This window comes from Lepidochelys kempii, chromosome 2, assembly GCF_965140285.1.
Source record: "Lepidochelys kempii isolate rLepKem1 chromosome 2, rLepKem1.hap1, whole genome shotgun sequence".
Taxonomy (NCBI): Eukaryota; Metazoa; Chordata; order Testudines; family Cheloniidae; genus Lepidochelys; species Lepidochelys kempii.
In genome coordinates, this window is record NC_136381.1 from 234,075,116 (window position 1) to 234,096,721 (window position 21,606).

A 21,606-nucleotide genomic window follows, 5' to 3' on the forward strand; every position below is an offset into this window, starting at 1 on the left:
TGTCATACAAGTGAGGAAATTGATTACTATTCTGAACTATGCTTGTGCAACTAAAAATTGGGTTGGCTGCAAGTATGCACAGTAACTAGTATTTGTAAAGATTTTTAGAATGAATACTTAATTCCTATTTTTGAAACATAAAATTTAGCAGCTACATACAATCATCACAAGGTACATGTAAATAAAATGTGTTTCAAAATGTATATACATTTATAGGTACATTATCAATTAAACTATCACAAACATTCTCTTTTGTACATTTTCTTTTCAGTTCAAATTTGTACTGTCTTTGCATAGATGTATGAGTCACACACAAGTCTTCTGACATTTTAAGGATGCAATCTTGCAAATACTTATGCACTTGAGTAACTTCACTCAGACCGGTAGTCCAACTGAGCTCCATGATACTAGTCATCTGAATAAAGCTACTCACATATGTGTTTGCAGGATCAAGCCCTAACAAAGAGCACAGAAATCCCTAGCCAAATCTTGTTTGTCTTACACAAAAAGACCAACATATTAAGTTAGGAGAGTACCTACACGTGTAAGGTGAACAAAATCTGGCCCCACATCTGACAACAAGACTTCTATATACCAGACAGAGCAGCAAAGAAAAGAACATAATTCATTTATATGAGCAAACTGTAGGTATCTAACCATAAAACCATCTATGAGACTTAAAATAACTAGCGCACACTGATAACTTTTTAAACATGTATTTTTTTAAATCTTGAAGCTTTCATCTGTATATTATTTTTAAAGAAATTATCAAATAACTAGTACAGCTGTTTCTCAGTGATTAGTAACTATACTTTTATCCATTATCTGAAGAGATAGTCTGTGATGCACTAACTTCTAGTCTTTGTTACTTGTTTATTTTTATAACATGTTCCTATTCTAAGCTTTAGGTGAATGCAAAATTTCATAATTTAAAAATACATAGAGACGCCTTGTTCTATTACAAAGTTCAGATTTTTTTTAAATCATGTTAATCTGATTACGATTTACATGACAATTAAAATCGATATTGAATTGTGCTTGCTTTCAAATAATTACAATTATTATTTCAATTTAATTACATTTATTTCTGTATATATTTCAGTGCCTTATATTTCCTTCTGGCATATATCAAGAATAAATCGTGAACCAGAGGAATTCCAGAAGACTAAAAATTTTAAAACTTCCTACAGACTTGGAATTTGACAGACTCTTTGTTTTAATTTTATATGATTTGCCTCGGGTAACATCTTGTGAAATTGTTCTTAAAATAATTACCTCTAAAAACTATTTAAACTGAAGGGACATTAAAAGGTCTGAATTTCACAGACTTTTTACTTTACTAATAAAAAACTACAAATGAACCAAATATACCTTTTGCTACTTTTGAGTCTCTTGTAAACATAAAAGACATGGATCCTGTTCCCAAGAAGTCAATTGCAAAACTCCCATTGATTTCAACGAGATCAGGAGCAGCAGGTCCAAAGCAGAAGCAATTCATATTGGTTCGTAGCATAAAACAGTCCTTAGAACAATCATCTTCTGGACCACCTCCCTGCCAAATCATGCTCCAATTTGTGATTGCACAAAACACACAACTATACACACACAATACGTTTGTTGTCCTCTGAGCTTAGCTTGACCCCTCTAGCCTAGTGCATCTCTTCCCAGACACTAATTCTTTCCTCCATCTCCACCCCAATCCCACTTTCCAGCTCTTTCCCCAGGTCCCATACACCGACCTCCCTTGGGTGCACTAGTGACTGCTTCCTGGCTCCTCCCAACTCTGTGCTCTTTCTCCCATCTGGACCCTTCCTCTCCTCTGTTACCAATCTCCTTACTTCCCTCAGACATCACGCTCCTTCCTCCTACCCAACCCCACACTGCTTCCTCCTGCCAGACTTCTAGGCAGCTCCTTTGCTCCAGTGCCTGATTTCTCTCTTCCTCCGTCTAGTCCTGTTGTTCATCAATCCCCTGGTTATTTCCTCTCTCTTCCCTCCTCAAAGTACCTTCTTGGCCTGGGGACAAGGCCTTTATTTTGACTCCTTTGCCTCTGGCATGTGCTGGGGAGGCTGGTGGCTTGAGTCTACAGTGTGGCTGTTCTTGGAGGGGGAAGAAAGAGGAGGCTTTTTTTCAGCACAGCTCATTTGATAATACAGTCGCCTTTACTGGCAGCTCCACTTTCCTTCTACAGATGTCCTGGCTGCAGTGCATCAAGGGCTTAGAACCAGAAGTCTAGCTCTCTGAGAGTCACTGGGAAGGGCTCTGTTAAGATCCTCTGCGATACATAAAACATAACAATTACACATTAACGTTACTGGATACATATACTATTATTACAATTATAAAATATCAAGCTATTGTTATAAATATAATAATATGAAACAAAAATACATCGCAGTCTATCAGACACCCCTAAATAAAGACCAGATATACCTCCCATATAGCTCACTGGCAAAGAAAGAAAGAAAGAAAGACCCCATGGATTTCAGTGTGAGTAAAGTCAGGCTGCAGCCTATTATAGCAAAATAAGTTTATTCTAATGTAAGGTCACAGCAACACTAAAGCAACTATTTTAAAAACACGACATGTACCAAAGTTACGAGAGATAACCTCATAGCCTTTTAATATAAGATTCAAGTTTCAAAAGTGAAATTTATGTTTAATATTATTTGCACATTTTTCTCGTACTCTGTGCTGCTTTAATTTTACTATTGCACATCAATCTTAAATGCAATTGTGTCACACAAAGAAGAGGACACAAATGACTGTGTACCAGAAATAACCATTAAGAACTATTGGATTTCTTTGCTGCCAGCTATGGTCTAACTCTGGATCCAATCCTGCTGCTGCTGAAGATAATGGGAATTTTGCCATTGAGTTAAATGGGAGCAAGATTGACAAGGTTTCATAAATCAATTATATTGTCTGTGTGAATATTCTGGGACTTCGTTGTCTCATTGCACCCAGCCGAACCAAAACAACATTTTGAAGTATTAAACCATTTCAGTTATTGTCTTTACATTTTGTTGTAACAGAGATCTTCTAAAATTCAGTTAAAATAATGTATTAAATTGAAATAAAACATAAGACCTGATCCTGCAGTTCTCAGTCCCATTGACGTCAATGGAAGTTTTGCCTGAGAAATGACTGCAGGATCAGGAGCAAGGAAAGAATACAATGTTTAATCAATAACATAAAAAAGACTATTTAACAACATGCTACCAAACAATGAACTTTGGATGCACTTGCCCTTGTTGGAGATGGAACACCACACTAGGGGAATCTAAAGGAGACATAATCTCTCTCCAAGCAGACCAAGGAGTGGGTGTAGTGAGCAGACTGCATCATCCTTTAGGATGGCACAGCCTGCTCATCCTGGGGTGGTACAAAAGTGGAGACACAGCCATGACCCTGCCTTCTCCTTGCTCCATGTGAGGGGATGTCCATCTCCCAGGAATGCATAGAGGGAGCGACCCTTGGGCTCCCCTAGGCACAGGTTCTGTAACTGATGCTGGACCTTGCATACTATCATACCAGTTCCGTTGCGTAAAGGCCAGTCGCAATCCAGCCCATAACATATTAATCCAATCTGCGGCATCTATCCGGTTCCTCAAGAACAACTGGATTGTCAGTTCCATAAATCTATCCATCAGCTGTTGGGAAACCCAGTGCTCTTTCACAATGAAAGGAGCCTTACATGAAAGGAATATTTGAGGTGGGGAGGAACATGAATGTCTGCATCCACGTGTATCAGGAAGAAGCCTTCTACCTTGAATCGGAAATGCTTTATTATTGGAGTCTCATACAAGAACATTTTATTACAATTTTATTTTTTCTATTATTCAGTATTTATATAACACTATAGGTTTTTGTGGTCATGTACAGAAAACACTTGTAAGAATACCCTTTTCTGGGATTCAGACAATCAGCAAACATGTATAATTATCTATTTCCTGGAATGCTATGTAGAGAAATGATGCTAAGAGCTTGTCATTCTTTTATATGTCTTACAGTTAGGAAGAAGAGAAGAATCATTATTAAACAACACTATTTAAAAGGATTTTTAAACAAAATCTCAGTAGCAGAAGGTACAGTAGATAAATGATACACAGCAGATCACTGGAAATCAATCATCATCATCATGATTTCAAGGACAACCAGACTGAGCCAAGTCCTGTTTGCCCGACACGTCTGAAGAGTCCCATTGAGTTCATGTGAGTAAGGAGAGCAGGATTTAAATTTAATAGTATTTTAAAACATATATTTTATCATGCTCAGCTAACTCAAAAACAGGTAAACAGATTTAGCTCTTTTTTAAAAAATCACCTTTAGGATCATAATAAAGGTACCATATGCAGGAGTATTGTGAGAAACTAATCTTTAGTTCTTTGCTCCAGTCACATGACATTGGTCCGAGTTATAAAAGATTATGCAATCACATGGCATAAGGGTCAGTTTCCACTGATTCCAGGGGCTACTGTGACGGGGGCCAGGCAACCACAGCAAGTTTCAGCCCAAAAGTTGAATGTTTGGAGAGATTTATGAGAAAGTAAAAACTCCGATTTCTAATAAAAATTTGTGTGTAACCTCAATATAACATTTTTGGGTAGAGAATGCTTTTATATACTGTGCATAATATTACAGTTTTATAGTAGTAACTTCCAGTTGTGGCAACAGAGATTATTTAGTTTTCCTATAAACTACACAATACTGATCTCAAATAGAAGCAAACCTACATCACAATTTAACAAATTGGACCAGTAGCATACAAAACAAAACATTATTCTTTAATCCAAGATAAAATTAAGAAGAATATGAATAATGAATCAAGAAACTCTATTTTCAAGTAATAATTCAGCATTTTTCACACATTTATATATTTGTTTAGAAACCTAATATAAATTCTAATTATTCCATCATTGCAAATAACCTCACCATCACATTCTGCAGATAGTGTAGTAAAGTTTATTAGGGCTGTCAAATTATTAAAAAAATTAATCGTGAGGTTAAAAAAATAATCATGATCAACTGCATTTTTAATCGCACTGTTAAACAATAACAGAATACCATTCATTTAAATATTTTTGGGTGTTTTCTACATACCACACTGCTTTGGATAGGTATGGAGCAGAACCCATCATCAGCATGGAAGCATGTCCTTTGGAACATTGGTCGAAGCATGAAGGGGCATACGAATGTTTAGCATATCTGGCACATAATACCTTGTAATGCCAGCTACAGAAGTATCATGTAAATGCCTGTTCTCACTTTCAAGTGTCATTGTAAATAAGAAGTGGACAGCATTATCTCCCATAAATGTAAACAAACTTTTTTGTCTCAGCAACTAGCTGAACAAGAAGTAGGACTGAGTGGACTTGTAAGCTCTAAAGTTTTACACTGGGTTTTTTTTAGTGCAGTTATGTAACAAAAAAATCTACATTTGTAAATTGCACTTTCATGATAAAGAGATTGCACTACAGTGCTTGTATGAGGTGAATTGAAAAATATTATTTCTTTCGTTTATCTTTTTTTACAGTGCAAATATTTGTAATAAAAATAATATAAAGTGAGCACTGTACACATTGTATTCTGTGTTGTAAATGAAATCAATATATTTGAAAATGCAGAAAATCATCCAAAAATATTTATAATAATTTCAACTGGTATTCAATTGTTGTTTAACCGTGTGATTAAAACTGCGATTACTTGTAATTAATTGGTTTTGAGTTATTCACTTGAGTTAACTGCGATTGACATCCCTAACATTTATATAAAATAATTTTATAACTGGACACCATAATAACCTCTCTTAATTAAAGGCAGACTTTGTATACACATTGGCTAGTTATCCATAGACTACATTAAAATACAAAAATATAGGTGTTTCTTTATTTTAAAACTATGTACACATTGGTGTTTTTTATATGTGACATTATAATTCACTACTATTACCTATTCCTGCTCCCACTGAAGTCAGTGGCAAACCTCCACTTACACCACTGGGAGTGAGAGCAGGTCTTGCTTCTCATTTTATAACAGATGACAGGTAAAATATCCAACTTTTCCCACTCCTTATAAATGGAAATAGCAAACAAAGCTAGTTTTGAATAAAGAGCACTGTCATATAGATATCACTTTTTCTAAGTAATTAGTCCATCTATCTAGAAAACCATTTCAGAAAGCATGAATATGCACAAGATTATCCAGTATGAATGCTTAATTTGAATGAATGCATCTTAGAAAGGTGGGGTGTTAAGTGATTTGTACCAGATGTAGGATATTACTTCAATCAAAAGCTATACTAAATAAAGGTAGAAGTACTGAGTCTTGTGCTAGTGAAGATTAACACTCTACCAAAAAGAAAGACAGGAGGCTAAATCTTTTGTCATTTAAACAGGTGCCACCTCACTGGAGCCAAAAGTCAATAGGGGCTGCGGGAGTGTAACTGATAGCATATTCTGGCCCATTGTAGGCACAATCCTGCAGTTTTTACACAGCCAAAATTCCCATGACTTTGATGGTCATTTTGCCCCAGACCCTTAGAGTGCTGCATTGCTTTTTCAATAGAAGCAGCATTAATAAATGAGCTGTCAGTCAAAATGTTGCAGCCATACAAAGTAATACATGTCTAATAGTGCACAAAAGATTGACATACACTGAATATTTATTTGGTTAGTTAAGCTTGTGCATCAGCAGCAGTATACTTCTGTATCAGGAAGGTAACATCAAGAGCAACCTGAATTCTAGAAATGGATTCTGCTTCAGATAAAACCAGACACATTTTATTCAAAATATGAAAAAATAAACAACAAAGTTTTATATCAAATAGTGCAATAATTCATGAAAATTAATACTATGAGCAGGTTATCCTCTCATTTTGACAGCACTGGTCAACAAAATAAATGAAGAATAAGAATAAATGGGAATCAATGCAAAGGCCTAGAGAGTAATTACTATTTTAAAATATATTAATTCTGTACCTAGTGTCAAATGCAATGACAGTAGGTACTGAATAAATACAAAACTGCTTTGGCATTGCCATTTTCTTTTCAAGATGAAAAATGCACTGGTTTGGAATGTTTATTTTGAACCAACCATATGGTATTACTATAGAGAGCCTGGAAGTGAATGTATTCTTTGGAAGTACAGTATCATAATAAATTATTCTAGCAAGCATGCAGAATGAACACAGATCACAGACACAATCTGATTTAGCAGTCCAAATGCAGACACTGCCTGCTCTCCTAGAGGCAAGCCTGTATAGCAGCTATAAGTTACCAGCAATGGGCCCAATCCTGCATTACATATTCAGGAACACTCTCACTGATTTCAGTAGGAGTTTTGCCGACATGAAAAGTGAAAGATCAAGTTCAATATTTAAATTTATTAGCACACATGATGGGATTAATCACGTTCTCACTGAAATCAACAACTAAAAATCCCATGAACTCCAATGGGGACAAGATCAGGCTCATTATGTGCTACATATATATTCTTCCAGTTGTTACAGTATTTTGTTTTATTGAGTGTTTGTCTCTTACTGCTAATATGATTGTGACTTAAGTCCTCATTAGTGCAGCGCTGGTGACATAACAGCACGTTGCTATATGAAGCACTGGAAAGCCAAAGAAATCAGTTTGGCCAGAAATTTCCACAACAAACTGATGCACAGATCTTTTTTTCAGATATTCTAATAAAGAGTGCACACAGTCATGAAATCTGTTTATATCCTGGCTCCTACAATTACTAATGATGAAGTACTTCATAGTACCATAATCAATCTTTCTGTAGCTATTTAATAGCTATGTGAGGCAAATCAAAAAGATTATTCTCCTAACCAGTGATAAAATAGTGACCAAACCCAACACATTTTGTAATCCATCAAATCGGAAACTACTGTACTGGTGTAATATTAATGCCCCAAAACAAACTGTCAGGCTTAAATAATATTAATGTTTAAAAGTAAGAGAATTCAAAATAAGGGCTGAAATGTAGCCCTGGACTTGCCTTGTTGTGGCACTGCAGTAACTAGTCGTAACAGGATAAATTATGGATGGGGTGGTTGAGAGTTTCAGTTTTAACATTCCATTCCCTTCCTTTGGTTAATATTGTCATAACCTTCATGTTGCCTACATATTGGTTGTTATTATTGTTATTAGCCCAATCCTGCAGCCCTTTGGCAAATCTCCCAGTGATGTCAAAGGGAATTTTGCCTGAATGACTGATGCAGCATCAGATATTATTTATTCATCTGTCTACCACATAAAACCATATATTTACAAAACAATTATGGAAGCATCATCTCTTCACAGGTAAGGTGGAAGCCAGCTTCCCATAATAATATAGATATTGCTTAGAACTTATGTAACACTTTTTACCTTCAGTGAGCTGTACAGGCATTAACTAATGAACCTAGATCTCAGCGTGAATTAAATTCTGGGGTACAGTTTTTTTCTTCATTTACTGATGTTTTAAGTTAACTATTTTATCTTAACTCTGTTTCAATTCTGTGTAACTTGTTTATTTGCAAAAATGTCAACATAAGCAATAACATTTGATTGATTGGTTAATTGAAGTAATTAGTCTGTAAAATATCGATAACATGTGATTTTAAAGAGATGGAGCCAAATTCTTTGCTGGCACAAATTGGCACAACTCCACAGTCTTCACTGGAGCTGAACCATTTATACCAGCAGAGAATTTGGCTCATAACATTTGACTAGCAGACTGTAATACATAATGGATTAGGTAAATAGGTACTTTGTAAGTCTCTACATTTGAAAATTCATATTATCGGCCTGATAAAAAGAGCTTTTTAGAGTCAATCAGGTGTTCAGCTATATTGGTGAGCCATCTATTTCTTAAACTATATTCTAAAGGAACAGCTCTCTTGGATCCATTACAATATATTCTGAATTCTGCCTCATTTGTGTAAAGTACTGTCATTTTATGACAATATAGACTGACACAACTACATAATCAAATCTGTTAATCTCATAAATGGTATGTGTTTGTTTTTATCCACATGCCCAAAATCCTGATGAAATTTTTCTAGCAAAAATTTGTCTAGCAGAATGGCTCAAATCCTCTTCTTATCCCCTCTAAATAACTGGCCTGGGTGCTTGGGAGCAGGCAAAGAAATCTGCCTCCTAGGCTGTGATGGGGTTCTACAATTGCTACTCCAACATAAGGACAGAATAACTTCTTTGGCACTAGCAGCCCCATATCACAGGGTGGGAAAACTCCCACAATCAGTGCAGCCTATGGATCATCAGCCCCATCACTGCCACTTCCCTGGTTTGTCACTACTCTGGGGTTCAAAGCCAAGGACTTTCTATTCAGGACAAAATTCATTTTAATAATAAAATATATAAATAAAAATTTTATTATGTGTTTAGCACCAACAACGTGCTTAGAGCTATATACTGCAGAAAAATAGCAGTCCTTGCCAGGAAAAGTTTGCAGTCTAAATGATGCACACACAGAAGACGCAACATTCAGGGAAATTAAGAGGTAAGGATAACCGAGGTTTATCTTTATCTTCTTCTTACTTTTTTTTTCCCCCTCAGCACTTTCTCTCGGGTTTCATCAACTAAAGTTCAAAATTTCTCAGCATTGGTTCCTTGTAAAGCTCCTTGAAATCAAGGCTTTGCCGTAGCCCCTGCCTATCATGGAGCAAAAGTCAGACTGACCCCATATGCTAATTCAGATCTACACTGATGGCTTCAAGCTGTCTCAACGGGGCCTTCTCAGAGAAAATACTAAAAGAATAACAACATCCTTACTTGCAGGTTGGAGAAAATTTTGGCCCTGTTCACACACCAATGGACTACATCCCCATTCACTGTCATTGAAAGAAAGAGAGACAGAGAAGGAAAAGGGGAGGGGGGACGGGGACAGAAGATAGACTGAGACAGAAGGCAGCAGCAGAAACAAAGAATCAGTAGCTAGAGACTAAAGAAGGGAGGAACAGCAATAGAGAATGTCCAAAACACCAGTTTCCTAGCTTTGTAAAAAACAAAACACACATACAAAACACACCATTAAAAGCTAAAATAAAACCATGCACACCTATGAGGGTTTACCCTTTTCTGCTGTCGTGTTCTTTGCATAGCTTTCTTCTGCCTTTCAGTCCCTGTCCTCTCCCTTTCCTGCTTTCTCTCTTACTTGTCTGTCTTAGTTTTTCTCATTTTTCATTCAATATGTCTCCCTCTAGCATTCACACTCTCCTTTTTCTTTGTCCCCTGAATCAGCATTCTTTTGTTCTTCTTCCTCCTTGCTCCTCTCTGGCTGTGTCTCTCTCTCCTTTTCTTCCTGTTCCTGTCCTCTCTTTCTTTTTTTATTTCTGCTCTTGCTTTCCTATTCTGCTTCCCAGGTGTTTTCAGTGAATACGTGAACACAGAGCACAAGCAGTGGAAAATATTTTTAATCCTGATGCTCCTTTTCCATCTCCATGGGCTTTTTAGCTGCTGTAGCTCCGTTAGCTTTAAAGCACACATGAGGAAGTCACTTGTACTCCCATGTTCTTGAAAACTATCAACAGGAGCATAGTGAAGTAAAAGCACATGGGAAGGGAATGTGTCAGAAAAGTTGCTTGTACTCCCTCCAGCACGTGGGCCACATTTAACAAGGTCAAGGGACAAGTGTGGCCTATGGGCATTAGTCTGACAGGCACTGCAAAAGGGAGCATAATCTTCTTCCTTCTACCTGCCTACACTTTGCAATTAGGCATTTACAAATGCAGGGTCATGAAGTTTCAAGTGATCTACTTCAATTCACAGGCTGAATGAGACTAGTGACAGACAATCATCTCATTTCTGATTTGACTATTTTCATCATAACCAGGGGCATTTCCCAGGCACAAGACCATGGAAATCTTTTGTTTTCCTTTGCTCCACATGAAATGGCATCATGCACACACGCTGGTGCTGACCACTCTGGGGTATGCCTCTTTGGCATGTATTGCCCACTTCTTAGGGCAATGCACAGTGCATTTGTGGAGCTCTGCTCGATTCACTCCTTTGTGGTTCAGCTAGCCCCTTTGTGACATTGCCTGCTCTGCTGTTTGCTCATGTTATGCACATTTTGACACCTCTCAGCTGGCCTCCATGGGTTTCCAAGGCACCTGCTCCAGATCTATTTGTCTTTTTGGAACCATCAAGCACCAGTAATTGCATAGTTTTCTTTCCTCCCTTGTTCCAGTACCTCTGGAATCAAGTGAAGGAAGACATGTAGTGCCCAGTTTTACTGAGTATTAGGCCCACACTTTCTGCTGAAAAAATCACATTTGCATTGTTGTACAGGCTGACTACATGAACTGTTATTGCCTGGCACCTATATTCTAGGGCAAAGGTCCAAGTCACTAATGAGTGGGTAGTAGCCATGCAAACTGGGGGCCCAGGGATTGGCAGCCAAGAGGCTATGTGTCAGATCTTGACACAGCTACTCAGTTTTCACTCAGGCAACCTCTCATTGGCTTCAATGGAAGCCTGCCTGACTAAAACTTGTATAATGACCTCAGGATTTGGCTCTATGGATGTGTATTACATGTAGGTATTGAGAACAGGATTTCTGGCTGAGACGATCAATTACTCTGTCAATAAACATATATCTTGATCTTATACAGCGACTATATGCTTAAGACATTGCAATGCTGTGATATGTGTGAAAATATTGGAATTAAGGAGTACCTCATTTTTATTTTGAACAAAGGGCATAAGATATTAAAGCTTTTGTCAAGAGAAAAGGTGCTTCTATACGTAATTTCCCCATTTAAACAAAGAACTGACAGATGATTTTAAAATAAGAAAATTCTTCATGTATAAGATAAACTATACCTTTTCAGGGTGTGCTTTCGATACTTATATTCATGTATAAAATAAACTACACTTTCAGGGTATCACATTTAAATATTATTGATTATACCATATGCATAAAAACACTATTTATTATTTCAAATTCTTCATATGTGCACATTGACAAATACTGAAAGAAATATATTTTGATCTTGTATTAAATAAAATTATAGCAAAAAAAACATATTGTTGAAAAAGACAGTGTTATTTTAGAAAAGCCCCACTCATCAGCTTTCTAAATCCTGATCTTGCAATGTGTGTTCACCTAAAACTCCCTCCAGAGTTAGTAGGAATTTGGGATGTGCAAGCGATGCAGATTTAGGCCTTATATCTCAATGATGAACTAATTAAAAAAAAAATCATCAGCAATCTGTACTATAAAACAAAACAAAACACAACCCAACAAAATAAAACAAAAAACACCCCTCACACCCCGAAATCACTTTATAACCAAACTATAGGATCCTCAAATTCCTTCATATCCTTTGGATCCTTGGGATTCTTTTGTAAATCTAGCTCTGCTTTTTTATCATCTCTACTACATCCACATTGCTTTATATTAATTAATGTAAGAAATCGCAAGATAGGATCCTAACATTTATGGTTTTGGTGTAATAACATTATTTTGCTTTGTGGCTCTTGTTAGTATTCATTTTGACAGAATATTGACAAATCTGCAAAAAGATTTTCAACAATATGGACCAAATCTTTAAGTCCCTTCTCAGGCAACATTCTCTTTGAAATTCAATGGAAGTTTAGGCTGATCAAGGACTTCAGGATCAAGCCTTATATGTAACATGCATTTTCTGTAGTAAGTGTTAATACTAATTTTATGAGACCATTATAATTAGTGTACATACAGTTAAGCTCATATGCAGGTAACATCCACATCGGTATCAACACCGTCATATTCTCCAGTGTATAATAACATACAAAAACAGCAGTTTCCCAGACTCTCCTTCCATTTTTTTCCATCACCCCAGGCCTAATGCTAGTTGGTAAAGCGAGATTAGGGTATCTGATGATTCCTATCGATTCAAATGTGGTGCTAGGATGCCAAAATCCCCAAGAGTAAAAGAACCTTCCCCTATCACTACACCACTGCTTATTGATCTAATTCACCAGCCAACCATTGTAATTTTCTCTCACAAACAAATAAATCTTGCATGAAACAGAGAGTACATGAATACTGGTATTTTTATGTGGCATTGCTAAATTATTGTATTTAGGATCAGCATAAGGGTTCTTCTCTGCTTTCCCATGTTGACCATCATGTAAATATTATCTAATAATGGGCAGGATCCTAAACTGTATTTTGAAATCAGAATTATTTGCATATGCTGAATAAACTCAGTGTTACATAATCAGTGGGCACTACCCTTTATTCCTTAACCTGGCAAAATTCCATTGACTTCAATGGTACTAGTTGTCTAAGGATTATTTCTGTAATTGTTGCAGGATCAGATCCAGTATATGTAGCCAATAAATGAGATAATCCACATACCCCACTGATTACTGCTTAAAATTCTATTAATTGGCATCTTTCTTCTTTTATGAATTGAGCCCAAAAAATTAAGACTAGATCAAGATGTTATAAATTGTTAGTCTATATCCCTCTGAAAATATTGGTTTATATAGGACAGAATTTTAATCTAAGAACTATGACTCTGATCCTGCAAACACTTAAACACAACCATCATTTTCAGCACATGAATAGACTTGGATTTAATTGCTTAAGTGTTTGCAGGATCTCACTGTATGAGCTCAATAGTTATGTCAGAAATGCTAGGCATTGGAATTGAAATATGGGATGTAACTATAAGAAATCTAACACATTTCCTTCACACAATCTGTGAATTGTTTGATGTACAGAATTGTTTCAATGCAAGGGCCTGATGCTTCCCCCACTGAAGTCAATAGGAGCAAAATAGAGCTCCCAAGTTGTCAGTTCTCCTTATCAACATTAACTTGCATATACTATTATAGTTTCATAGATTATTAAAAGTGACCAATGCAATATGTAATTGTTGATATGATCAAACCAAAATAATTTGACACCATACATAAATTTGCCCAATTTTGAACACATTGCTCAGGTTAATGTAGGTATTTCAAGAAAACATCAATACGCTATTCAAACTATATTTGCTTTGGGATATGCAAGTATGTTTTATGGTAGCTGATACCCTTTTTTGAGATAATTTGTATGGGGGAATGTTTCAACTGTTGTAAATCGATGTAACTCCAGTAATTCAAGGAAGCTGCACTAATTTAAATAATCTGAAATCCTTACATTTTCTAAAAATTGCTCAGGTATTCCCCACTAACTGTAACGGAATTTTGCTGTATGAGGACCACAGAATTTATTTGTCTACCCTAGCTGTTTCTAAAGTACCTATCATTTGGTATCTAAGCACCATTTTGGGCCATCTGTCAAACAAACACTTTCAATTAAACCCCCCTTCTTCCCCAAATTTCAACACTTTTAATTCTCCAAAAATACAATATAGTTTCATTCTGGCACCTGCTACATTTGTTACTTTCCTATCATTGTTACAGACCACACACTATCTTTGTGGCTCTTATACAAATACTTTTGCTGCTTGCAACTGCTGAATCTTTCATGTGAATAGAAGTAAAACTACCATAAAAAAATCTCTGTAAATGTTAGAATGTAGGTAACTGTTTATATTTTGAGTATCTATCTTCCTTGATAAGAAGCTAACTAGATACAGAGCTAAGAAAAACACCTGTTTGTTACACAAACATAAAATTATTTTATCAATTTGGCCCCACGTGAAATCAGATTTTAGTGGCCAGATATTAAGCACCTGGAGAAAAAGTGATATCTAAAAACATGTTGCCTTAATTTCTTTTGAGGGGTTTATCTATTTTATAACTCACATTTGCTGAATGCCATCTTACAAAAATTACTCCTTTTTTGTTCTTCTATATGCTGCCTAGTATTAATGTGACAGACTGCGAATGCATGGTGACAATAATAACCACAGAACATAATATTTTCTGTATAGGCTTCCAACAGCAAAGCTATGATCTTTGCAACAAGGAGATATAAACAGGTAAAGTAAGACTGATTTAAAACATTGACATGTCTTAAAATGTATTTGGTTTGCTTTCTAAAAATACTTGCAAAATGAGATTCTTTTCAATAAAACTAAAGCACATAGAAATTTAAATGTGCAGGACAATTTCTCACTGTAGTGAATGCATGTCTGTGTTTGAACCCTTCTTGGGAAGCATAAATTATATACACAACTTTTAGATTTCTATAAATCATTTCAGTGTTGTGATTTGAATGGTAGCAAAAATGTTCGTATTAAAGACTACTGCAATTAAATGTGTGTTCTCCATAAATAGAGAATAAAAATATGAAAACCCAGAAAGATTTATTTTGTATCGTACTTTGTAAGTATTTCAAATGGTGTTTATTTGCAATATAAGACTAAAATTTACAAAAACTAAATCAGCATTTCTGTTGATGCAGCAGGGTTTACTTTTTGTGCTTCTCTGTTCACTGCTAAAGATTTGCACCCTTTATATAGGCCTCATAAATAAATCTCCATAAATCTGGTAAGATATGCTAGAATTTTATCTTGAAGAAATATCAAATGTCTACATAGACTGCTTTGTTTGTGTGTGAGAAAGTGGGAGGCTGAGAATGCAATAAATTGTAATTCATCTTATTAGCAAGACTTAAAAATGATGCTGAAACTCACAAAAAGGCAGAACTACTATTATATGAGATTTATTATATTATACTATATATTACAATGGTGCCTGCTAAAACAGCTATATAAGTCTTATATTATTTTAATTAATAACCCCTTTTCTAGGAGCTCAGGCATATGAGTATACAAGTTATCTCTGTGCCACTGTTAGGCATATGAGGTCTCAGCCTCAAATCAATTTTATAGTGAAATTTGGTGTAAATTGATTTGACATTTTTAAGTAAAAAGAGGGGGAAATGTAAAACCTTTATGCTTTAAAACACTTGCTTGTATTGTTATAATTGAGAACTGACTTTGATTCTTTGAAAGAGCGCAATTACCCAGACTACTTCTACCTCTGAATATTTATTAAAAGAAAAAAATTCAAATAACTAAAATGTTAAGATTAAAAAGTGGATAATTCAGATATGCAGAATCTAGACCTTCATAAAGATTTTTGGTTTTTGTTCTCTGGACATATGGGACTGTTCCCATGTGCCAAGGGAAAGTGGAAAACAGATCCAGATTTAACTTTATTTCTTGACAAATAGAAGTAATTTGTGACTAAGTCAAAATGAAGTCAATTAATAGCAAATAGATAATGCTTCTTTTTCATTTTTGTAAATGAAACACCAATCCCACTTAATCTAGCAAGATTACAAAACTGGCAACATTAGTTTTCACAGTAAAACTGGAATAAGGTATATTGAATACATGATCAGAAATAAACTAAACTACAATAGTTTTCATCACAGGTTACAGAAAGTATACAATACATCCTTAATGTTTTTGATATATTTCACTTAAAAGTTGATTTGTTACATTATTGATTAGCACTATCTCTGGGCCACTTTTAGGCATGTTTTGTTGGAGAGGCCCTTTCTACAACCAGACAATGTATTGTATTGGATCAAGGATTCAATACTTATCAAAAAATTGCCAGAAAAGCTGCATCATTATTTTTAGAAAATATATTGTGACTAGTTCTACGCTTATACCTTATGAAAGAAATACCTCCAAGAGCCTTATCAACAGCACAATCTGGGTCATGGTTTGGTTCAGGGCAGTATTTTGTTTTCTGTTAATGTAGATGGGAGAAATGTTCCTGGGCCATTTTGGTGTGTATGTTCTTTTTGTCTATCATTGCAATCATCGTTATTACAACACTGATTGATCTAAGAAAGCAAACAGGGCCTATATTTGTCATGGATTTCTCTTTAGATATGCACCAAATGAAAGTTATGTTTCATTGTTACTATTTACTTATTCCTTATCATTTTTCTTTTTCTCTTATAATCTGTTTCAAGTATTTTTTCCAATAAAATATGCTTTATAAAAGGAAAACTGAGTACATACCTAAAAGAAAAGGGCAGGATCCTAAACTGTATTTTTAAATCAGAATTATTTGTACATGCTGAATACACTCATTGTTACATAATCAGTGGGCACTATCTTTTACTCCTTACCCTGGCAAAATTCCATTCAGTCAATCTGTGGATGAAACTCTCACTGATGTCAGTAACGGTTTTGCATAATATCAATGGCAGGATATCTTCCTAGGTTATCATATCTTCTTTTCCACTGGAAAAGACTACGCAGAAGACAAGATGCAAACCTAGAACCTATTATTTTGGTCCAACTTCGCACAATTCATGAATAACTATTCTAGGCATGCTAAATGATTTATCATTCAATTTTGAATATTATTGCAATGTTAGTTTTAATGAATTCTTTACAGCTGAAAAAAATAGAAAATGGGTTGTGGCAGTTAGTATGACTCATTAATTATTGTTTTAATCTTAATGTATTTACTTTGTACCGTTTTTAATATTCAGGTTAGTTTTCTTTTGGAAAATACAATCAATAGAGTTTTTAGTATATATATATATATATATATATACACACACACACACACACATTATGCGAGAGCAACAAAATAGCACTTACATTAACCTGACAAATTTGTGAATCAACTTGGCCTCCTATCTGAAAAGACAAAAAGACTGAGATATTGGGGCGGATTAAATTAAAAATATGATTTTTGCAATGAAGATAAACTAAACTAATGTATAATCTTTTCATGAATTTCAGGCATTTAAGGAAATACATTGTTAATTATAATTTAGTTTGCAAAATGTCGTAAATGTAAAGAAAACTCTAGAGTATGAATTTCTGTAATAGGCTTTTGTGCTATTTATGTGTATTTCAAAATCTTTCTTTCAGTAGTTATCCTTTATTTTATACCGGTGATCTCTTTCCTCTGTAACTCTATGTTCATATTTCTGACCTATCCTCCATTTTATGTTATCTCCTCTCTCCTCCATTTTATATAGTCTCTTTCATATGTGTGTAAAACAGTCACTATATACTATTATTATATGACACAGCTGCACAGATAGCCTTCTTTTCTCTCCCCTTCTTTCTGTGGTCTTTCACTATTGCAAAAGGAAACTGACCAAGATCCCTGTCTGCCCAGGCTTCAAAGATCATAACACCGATGACTTTCACTTTGCAGCCAATGTGTCAAAACAGAAATATTGCTTCAAAATGCAGAGCAGATTTCTAATTTTTATTTTCCAATAGTATGAATGCATTATCTTGAAGCCTAGTATGGTATGTATACAGTACATTATATTTTAAGTGCCTGATCCTGCAGCCAATGGGTGCTTCCCCCACCCCTAATTAGGAAGGTGACTGGGCCCTAAGTACACAAACTCTGTTTATACAATAGCTTGACAAGACAGCCCATAGTACAAGGAAAATCGGAACTAAATGCTGTTCTTCTTACCCATTTACATTTTAGGCTGTGCTAATGTGAAGAGTCATATACAGACTCTTAGCTCATTTATTTTTCTTTTTTAATTAAGAAACATAAAAATGTATGTTAGAGTAACATTAAAGAATTTAATTAAGCCTACACAACGAGACTGTCTTTTTGAAAGGAAAACTACAGTAATTCTAAACCTATAAAACCTAATCCTGCAATTTGTACTCAGGAAAAACTCTGATTGGCTTCAACTGCAGGATCAGGCCCTTTAGGTATCTATCTATCCAGCCATCACTAGACAGAGAGATAGATACCAATATGAAATTTTTAAAAGATAAGATGCTATTCTTTAATTACCTTGATAACTATAAATGGTTCTCGTAACTCCCAATGAAAACTGTTTTTTCACTGCTGCTTCCCAGCAGAAGTCCAATCTGCTGAAAGCCCTGTCATCAACCTGCAAACAAAAAGTGATAGCAACATACTTCAGAAGATGAGCAAAATTGAAGTCTCAATTTATGTAATAATTGTGTTGATGTTAATTATAATATTTAATATTAAATATAGGTATATGTTACTTGTTATTCTTACAAATAACAGCTAGGATGAGTAAAGCTGAAAGAAATTACAGAAAAATATTTTTCTTTCTTTTTATATTTTTTACTTTATGCATTTGGCAGCACAATGTGCATAGACAGACAGTTTCACTGTTTCCCCTGTCATTTGTGTAGGTCTTTAACATAGCAACAGAGGAGAGATAAATCTTTTTAAAAATAGGAAAACGTGAATTTAAAATCACAAAAGTAGACAGGGACACTCAGGAGCAGGTGTATACTTTTAAATCATATTTTAAAATTACCTAGATTTTAAATTGATGGTGTCCCTTTAAGAAAAATTCTCCTTGACTTTAGTGGGAGTTTTGCTTGAGTAAGGAGTGCTAGATTACACATGGAATGGCTAAGAACATTCAGGTATGCAGGGCAAGTATCATGTCTAAAAACGTTTCAAATTGTTCTATTTTTTATTCAAGGATTGTCATTTTATTTTTATACAACAGCATTCATATATTATAATGATAAGGCCTTTTACACTGAGGATGTCAGATGAGAGTCAATCACCTGATTTGGTCCTTAGCTGACTCAAAATACCATCAAAGGGCCTTATTACTGAATATAGACTGTTAATCTTAAAACACAGCATTTAAATAACAAGTTAACAAAATATAAAGTGCTGATATAACATACTATGTCAACACCTTGTATCTTAGGAATATATTACTTCAACATTTACAGGGTCATCAATCAAAATAATACTATTTATCAGGTGGCATCTATCTACACCAGTGTTTTCTATATATGAGAATGCATATTATATTGTTGCTATAGGGATAATATAGTTGTAGTTACAGGAGCATTTTGCTTTTAAGCCCTTATTTTGGTTGCTTATAATTTTGCAAAACTTACCATTTTCGTTGACATTTCTCCTGCTAGTTCACTAACCCAAATACTGGGTCTTCCTGGGAAAGCTTGGTAAAATTCCATCCAGCAAGTTTCTGATAAAGTTTGTCCTGTTTATGAAATTTTTAGGCTGCACTTTTTTCACACTCATATTACTCTAAACCAATTTAATGTGAAAAGTTATGCTTTAATAAATTGGAAAAAATATTAAGAAATAAAAGTATTAATGAGTTAAAATAGTTGTGCTGCAATACATCATTTCCTTACTGTTTCAAGCACCAAATCCTTCACACAATGAAGTCGTTGGAAGATTTGCCACTGACTTCAAATAGGAGCAGGGCTAAGCCCACAGTGCAATAATCCAGATAAACACAAACTGTATGCATATATCTGAATATGCTCCCTGAAATACAATCACTCGTGTTTATTATAATATTTACATGTTCAAGCAAATAGTGTATTTGTGTTGAGGTATCATAATTTGGATCTAACTCAAGTAAATGCACAAAAACTCTGGTTTTGTATTTTTTGTAAAGACATACAAAAAGTACATTAATAGAATGTTACAGATGGGATTTTAAACACACAAATTACTCACAAAATTCATAGTTAGTGTTCCCGCAGCAACATTACATAGTTCATATATTTAAAGCATAAATATATTGCCATATATATTAATAGAAAATTCTATGTATATGAAAAAGAGCTGAGTTATATTTGCTGTGGAAATCATAGCACTAAGGCTTAAATCCACAAAGTATTTAGTTTCCTAACCTCCACTGATTTAAATGGAAAACCTTGGGGGTCTAGGTCTAAAGTTCTCTGATTTTTGTGTATGTAAACTCTCAACCATAACATTACACGGATATCAGTTTTTTTCATTTTATAGGTATACATATTACAAAATGTCTGTATGTACAAAAGAAACTTTAAGGCCCCAATCCTACAAATACTTATGGGACTAATAGTATGTAAACTTAAGCATGTGAATAAGTGCTTGCAAGATCAGGCCTGTATTGCATAATGGAAGAACAAATACTAAATCAGACAGATTCAGATTTCCACAGCACTCGAGAAAGTATCAGGTCAAAATATACATCTACTATTTCAGCTTTAAAAATCGTATATAATAATACATTAATAAATAATAATAACAATAATTATTATTATGGACAATTTGAATGCCCTCTCTCCATAGTGTCCATCTACAAGATACTAGTAGAGTTATTCAGCAATTTATTTGTGCAATTCCTAGAAGAAAGAGAGACATACAAAGATCTGGAAGCTGCACATTGATGTAAATAACATGTAATTCATTTCACAAATGATAATGTAAACCATAGGAAGATATATAGCAGAAAAGAGGAGAAAAAATGTATTCCCTGGGGCTGGAAAGTTATTTAAAGTTCAGAGCCAGGGTAAAGTCAGTTTACAGTGTGTGCGTGGAATTTCCTTTGCTGTTCCCTACAAATAAATCAGTGGTGGTATTTACACCGCAAAAAAGGGGGATGGGGGTTAACACCAAAAGTGTGTAAAATTAATGGACGTCCATTAGAGTTTTATTATTTTTAGTTAGAAAATGGCTTTGCTCCTACCCTGGTAAAGGAGACACAGAAGACATTGAAAAGCTGAAGGGGGGGGGGGCTAAATACAAAAGCACTTATGTGTGGTGTCTAGCTCGGCAGAAAGGGTGCCCAGCTTCCAGCAGCAGCAGCAGCTCCTCTCGCTTTCTGGGGCTGGGCTGGAACAGGCAGCCGCCGCCGCCGCCACTCTAGCTGCAGCTCCTCCGGAGCGGCGAG

At 35.1% G+C, this 21,606-nt stretch overlaps 1 long non-coding RNA gene across 1 annotated transcript; it reads right to left on the bottom strand.

Moving 5' to 3' along the window:
• Nucleotides 1-156: 156 nt before the first annotated feature.
• Nucleotides 157-21,444, bottom strand: LOC144930249 (uncharacterized). Its single transcript, XR_013635419.1, has 4 exons — nt 21,403-21,444; nt 19,814-19,917; nt 18,708-18,807; nt 157-2,275 (listed from the first exon to the last, which is right to left on the bottom strand). It is a non-coding gene; the product is annotated as an uncharacterized LOC144930249 (long non-coding RNA).
• Between the last annotated feature and the right edge of the window lie 162 nt (nt 21,445-21,606).